The sequence below is a fragment of the Mus caroli genome, unplaced genomic scaffold (genome assembly GCF_978045245.1).
Source record: "Mus caroli unplaced genomic scaffold, Mus_caroli_1 scaffold_11, whole genome shotgun sequence".
Taxonomy (NCBI): domain Eukaryota; kingdom Metazoa; phylum Chordata; class Mammalia; order Rodentia; family Muridae; genus Mus; species Mus caroli.
Genome location: NW_028227266.1, coordinates 111,041,412 through 111,047,733, shown reverse-complemented (window position 1 = coordinate 111,047,733; position 6,322 = coordinate 111,041,412).

Here is a 6,322-nt window from a genome sequence, read left to right as displayed (position 1 = left end):
TTTGAAGAAAATTGTATCTCCTCTTTCCAACCAAGAGCTAGGATGCAGCAGTTTCTCTCATAAATACCATCTGCTGGGATAGCGTACCTGTTTAAAAATGAGAACTGCAGCTCCTTGACAAATGTTTTGTTTTGTTCTCTTGGGAACTAAATTCCTCTCTATTTTTCTTGCAAGCAGCAAAACTCGAACCACGGTGCCCGCTTTTCTAAGCTGCTTACATTTGTTAAATAATAGCATTTTTCTCAGATTAAGAAGTAACCCATACTCATTACACGGACTTTAGAAATCTGGATAATTGAAAAGTAAATATAACATTTCCCAATAGTTCCAACAGCCACAAATGACCACTATTAATATTAACTACATTCCCTTTGAGACTCCTTGCTATTTACATGAATATACAGTGTAGCATCTGAGCATGTAGAGTATTAACTCCCACACTTTGTGGTGTATGTCAAATTGCTAGGATTTTCTGAACTCAAATATTAGTTTATGTCAAATCAGTAGAGCTTTCTGAACTTAAATGTTCTTTATGATTTGATTATAGCAACACTTTGTCTCTCTATTATATTATTTTGGATTCTTCAAAGAAACCACACCATAGTGTGTGAGTACATATGTGGTTGGTTTGTCCTATAAACTTGATGCAAACTAGAGGCATCTGGGAAGAGGGACCTTCACTTGAAGAATTGCATGCATTGGCCTGTGGCTTGTCTATGGGCATCTTCTTGATTGCTAATTCATGTAGGTTGGCTCAGCCTACTCTGGCTGATGCCTCTCCCGGGCATGTGGACTCAGGCTGTACAAAAAACACTATCTGAACCTAAGTCAGACAGAGTAAGCCAGTTAGCAACATGTTTTCTTGCTCTCTGTCTCAGTTCCTGCCTCCAGGTTCCTGCCTCTAGGTTCCAGTCCTCACTGTTAGACTGAGACCTATAGGCCAAATAAGCTCTCCTCCACCAAGTTGCTCTTGGTCATGGTGTTTATCACAGCAACAGAAATCAGACCAGACAAGTACACATGTGTGTGTGTGTGTGTGTGTGCGCGCGCGCGCACGCGTGTGTGTATGGAAAATGTATTTAGAGAGAGAGAAAGCTCTTCAGGCCAAGAGCAAGCTATATAAATCTGTTCTTTATTTCATAATAAAAACAGCAAATACCATACAACAGGAAATGTATATATATATATATATATATATATATATATATATATAGTGTGTGTGTGTGTGTGTGTGTGTGTAGTAAGTATATATGTATACAGTGGGTATATATGTGTATGTATATAAGCATAGATGAGGTAGTAGAAGAGAAGAAAAAGGAAAGGAAGATATTTACTATGAAAAATTGATCAACGGGTTATGTAAGTGTCTCCACAGGCAAAGGGTTTGCCACAGAAGTATGAGAGTCTGAGTCTATATCCCTGGTACCCATAAAATGATGGATGCAGTCACCCACATCTATAACTCCAGGGTTTCTACAGTGAGATGGGGTCAGAGAAAAAATACCCAGAAGCTCACAGATCAGACACCTGTGAGTTCATATGCAGGCATGAACAATAGAAGCCTTCTCTCATGCTAGGTAGGAGGTAATATCTGGGGACAACCTGAGGTTATTCTCTGACATTCACAACTCTTGTGAATCCACATAGTATGGCATGTGTGTACCAACACACACACACACACACACACACACACACACACACACACACACTATGAAATGGGTTCCTGTGATTATAAAAGCTACTGAATTCTAATAAGCAGAGTGAATGTGTGCTGTAGGAGACCTGGAGAGAGCTGATGTTACACATGAAGCCTGGAGACAGCTGGAGAAGTCCTTCTGACATAGAGAAGATTCAACAGACCATCAACTGATTGAAATGAGCCACACCCACATTCTGAATAGGAGCCTGTTCTACTCATGTTCACGGAGTCAATGCAAATCTCAGACAGAAACTGTCTGAGAAGTTCCTAGAATAAACCTTGACAACTCACTGACTTGGTGTTCTGGGATCCACTATGTTTGACACATCAAATTAGCCATCAGAATGGATAAACTTTTATTTAATCAAACCTTATGAATGGATAGGCGAATATTCTTAAATATAAGGAAAATATTTTTTTTTTATTTTTAAGTTGGATTTATTAATTTCATGTGGGAGTGTTTTGCCTGTATGTTTTTGTACCTTGTTCATGCATGCTTGGTACACATGAAGATCAGAAGATGGTACTGGATTCTCTGAAACTTCAGTTATGGATGGCTAAGAATCATATGGATTCTTGAAGTGAACCTGGATCCTCTGTGAGAGCAACAAATACAGATTTATAGTAAACTCCTCCTTCCTCACCCATTGTACAAATTAATATTGTGTTCTGTGTTTCCTTCTACTAGACACAGATTCTAGTGTAAACCAAGATGACTTGCGCTACCATCCAGGCCTTTCCCCTACTCCATCCCTTATCTATGCCATTAGCTAATTAGAATTGATGTATCTGGGGAAATGCCTTATTTCACATGTCTCTGATTGCCCAATATCACTGTCCATTCCTATCAATAATTTCTCTGTTACTATGAGACTTCCTTGTGCGCTCTCTCTCTCTCTCTCTCTCTCTCTCTCTCTCTCTCTCTCTCTCTCTCTCTCTCTCTCTCTCCACTGTCTTTAATTGTAGGAGCTAATGCTTTTAGGATGGAGCACCTATCTGACCACCTTCACCCTACTCCATAGGCTATTTCTTCCCTTTGGGTGAATTATATGAAAAACAGGACAACGGAAGGGAGGTTCTTTGGAGGTAAAGACAAAAACCACACACTCAGTGGGTCGGGCAGATGGACCATTTTCATTCTTTAAATGATCATTATTCTGTCAAGGCAGATGGGTGCAAATGTGCCAACTGCATTCTTTTTAATATTTATTTTCATAGTCATCTTTAATTATGGGCACATGTGTTTGTTGGTGTGTTGGTATGTGTACATGTGTGTGGGTTCCCATGGAGGCCAGATCATTGGCTTCTCCAGAACTGGAGTTAGAGGAAATTGTGAGTTACTTGATGAGGGTGCTGGGGACCAAACTCTGGCCTCCTGTAGGAGCAGTATGCTCTCTCTTCTCTGTTCAGCCATCTCTCTAGACACTCAAAGGTACCACTGTCAACTTCTATAACAGTGCTTCTCAACTTGTGGGTCACCACAGTTAAGACTCCTTTGGCAAACCCCTATCTCCAAAAATATTTGCATAACAATTCAAAACAGTAACAAAATTAGAGTCTTGAAGTAGCAATGAAAATAATTTGTGTCTGGGGGTTGCACAACATGAGGAACTATGTTAAAGGGTGTTAGCATTAGGACGGTTGAGAACCACAGTCTAATACTATCCACCTACCTCCTGTGTTCTCATCCATGGAGAAAAGTCTAGTTGTGTTATCTGGTGCATTCTGAGTATATCTGGGTCTGTGTTTCAACTCCTGATATGGAGGAACCATCCTAACATAGAATAAGACTTTTTCCATTCAGAAACAATGTTTCCTACCAGTAATGATGAGATCTGTATCTTCATTCACATTTTGTTTGGTAGCCAGAATGAGAAATACTGCCTGGCACCTGAACTCAGACAAAGTTTTAACTCATGTTTTAAGTGGTTGTTCAGCTCCTGTGAACTGCTTTGCCAATTGTACAGTCCTCAAGGACTGACCAAAGCGAAGCGATGAGATGAGATAGGCTTAGAGTGTCTTTGTAATGGTGCATTGTAGAATTTACAATTGTAACAGTAGCTAATTGCATAAATTCAAGATCTACTTAAGACCTCATTGTCCCATCTGTGCTCTTTGGTGAAAGGATACGTGCTGTTAAGCATATACTGAAAGGAAAGTACTGAGGGAGTTGCTTAAATTTTCCTCCTTCTATTGTCGAAGTCTGCATGGAGGTAGAGTGTGACACGACTCTATGTTCCATAGGCTCCAGCTCTCCAGAGTCAGGGCTAATTTCCTGGATAGGTACAGCCCTGGGACCTAAATGAATCCTACAATTTGGCAGTAGGGGAGTGGGGGGTGTCACACATGGCTACGTAGCCATTTCCTCTGAATCCAAGCTTTCCCACCTAGAGTTCCTAAGACTCAGGAAACTCAGGAGCAACACTAACAAGGCTAGGAAGCTTCTCCAACTTAACAGGCTCACCAGCTCCAGCTCCCTTCCTAAGGTGGTCTTAGCAATGGCAGTTGCTGCGGAAAGGAGACATTCTGGTTGACTGAGTTTATCAGTCTGTCACCAGTGCCAGGATGAGATTCACTGAGCTGCTTTCCCGTCACCTGTGTCCTTGTAAGGAATCTGTTCTAATTTGCTTTGTGTTGTGGGATATACACCATGAACAAAAGTAGGGAGGAAAGGGTTTATTTCAGCTTACAGCTTACAGTTCTTCATGAAGGAAATGAGGGCAGGGACTCAAGACAGGAATCTAGAGGCAGGGGCTGAAAGAGAGAATTTGGAGGAGCACTGCTTAATGGTTAGTTTTGAGACACATTTAGTTACTTTTCTTAAAGAGTCTCAGTCCATCTACCTAGGGATGGTGCTGCCCACGGTGGGCTTTGCTCTCTTACATCAATTCACTCACTATTTAGAAAATGCTCCTATAGGCATGCCTTCAGGCCAATCTGATGGAGGTAATTCCTCGGTTAAGGTTCCCTCTTTCCAGATGTCTCAAGTTGGTGACCAACTTTAGTCATTATTGCTCGCAGTAAACTCAGTGGCTCACTAAACTAGACTTGAGTGGGATAATTTCTTTTGTGAATGGGTGGGAAGACATTTGTTCATTTTTGTTCATTTTTGTTCATTTCTTTCTAAGAAATGACTTAACTTCCTCAACACACACACACTTATGCACACACACAGACACACACACACTTATGCACACACACAGACACACACACACACACAGCCAAAGATGTATATGCACTCACATACATACATGGTTCTACAGAATGTTGTGTAGATGGGCACCAGACTTCATACCATTATGGTCATGTAAGACAACAGTGGATCAAACAGACAAACAAATTATCATAAAGCAATGTTTATAACCATCTGGAGGCTTCTTATAAGTCATGATACTGCAGTTGATGTTTTCAATGGATTGATGCATAGCTGGTGAACACCAATCAATCCACTATAATGGCAGCCATGCAAAAATACCCATTAAGTCCATGCAATTTAAACCAGCAAATAATAACAAAAATAACAACTAACTATCTTGCCAATTAATGCTTAAAAACATTGTGAATTTTACCGTTATTTTGTGACTGTGCTCCTAGCTTAGGGGGAAAGGGTTGACTGCACAGAGCTTGCTGTGGCAGACTTATGGCAGCCTTGAAAATGTTATCTGTGAAGCATCTATTGATTACACGGGAAAGACTGACCTATATCCTCTAAGCCTGTGTGAGTCCATTCTTGGGATTCAGTAGTGATAAAATCACATGCTGAATTATCTGTTTCTAAATGGTCTGTGCTTCTAGTCAGACACTGAGAAACGACAAATCAAAACCATGGTAAAGCACACGCAGGGCAGTGTTCTGTAGGTGCCGTATGTTCTGCTGACAACTCACTGAACGCAAATAAGAATTTTGATTGTTGCATTAGAAAATTTTAGGATTGCCTCTGTCTACAACTGAGCCTACCTTTTAATGATTGTTATTTCTGGGTGTTCCATCTTTCTAAGTTAACGGGGCTGAGAAGATCAAGAAAGGATAATTAAATTGGTTATTAGGGTTTAATCTATAGTAGCATGTTGTAAAATTAGTTAATCCCTCCTCTCATAGTCTCCCAAATTATACTTCTGTAAGTGTATTATTTAAGTCACTAGAGTCCTTTTCAGCCATTTGCCGTGTTTTGTAAAAAGCTAAACATTATGGACATTTTCCCTTTGTGGGTCTGAGAAAACACAATGCCTCCAGTAGCCTCCAGTTTATTTATACACTAGCAGCTGTAGCTGTGATATTGAGACGCCATAAAATATCTGCCAGCTTTGGACACACCTGTTGCTAAAGGGAAACCTGAGCCCCTCAGGCAGGGGTCATGGGGTTCTAAGTAACGGCAGCTCTGAGACAGTAGATCTCTTGCAATTGGGATGCATTTGAGAGACAGCTGTGCCAGTGGTACAGGAATCTGTGGCTGTCTCCCCTCCCCTGGTCCTCTGTCAGACTGATCTTGTTCTTCTCACGTGGACAGGTGCCTTCTTATGGTTTTGTGATATTCCAACAGATTGTCATAGACTGGGTAATCTCTAAAGAAATTTAATTTTCTCTGAGCTCTTGAGGCTTAGAAATCTAATATCCAGGTGCTGT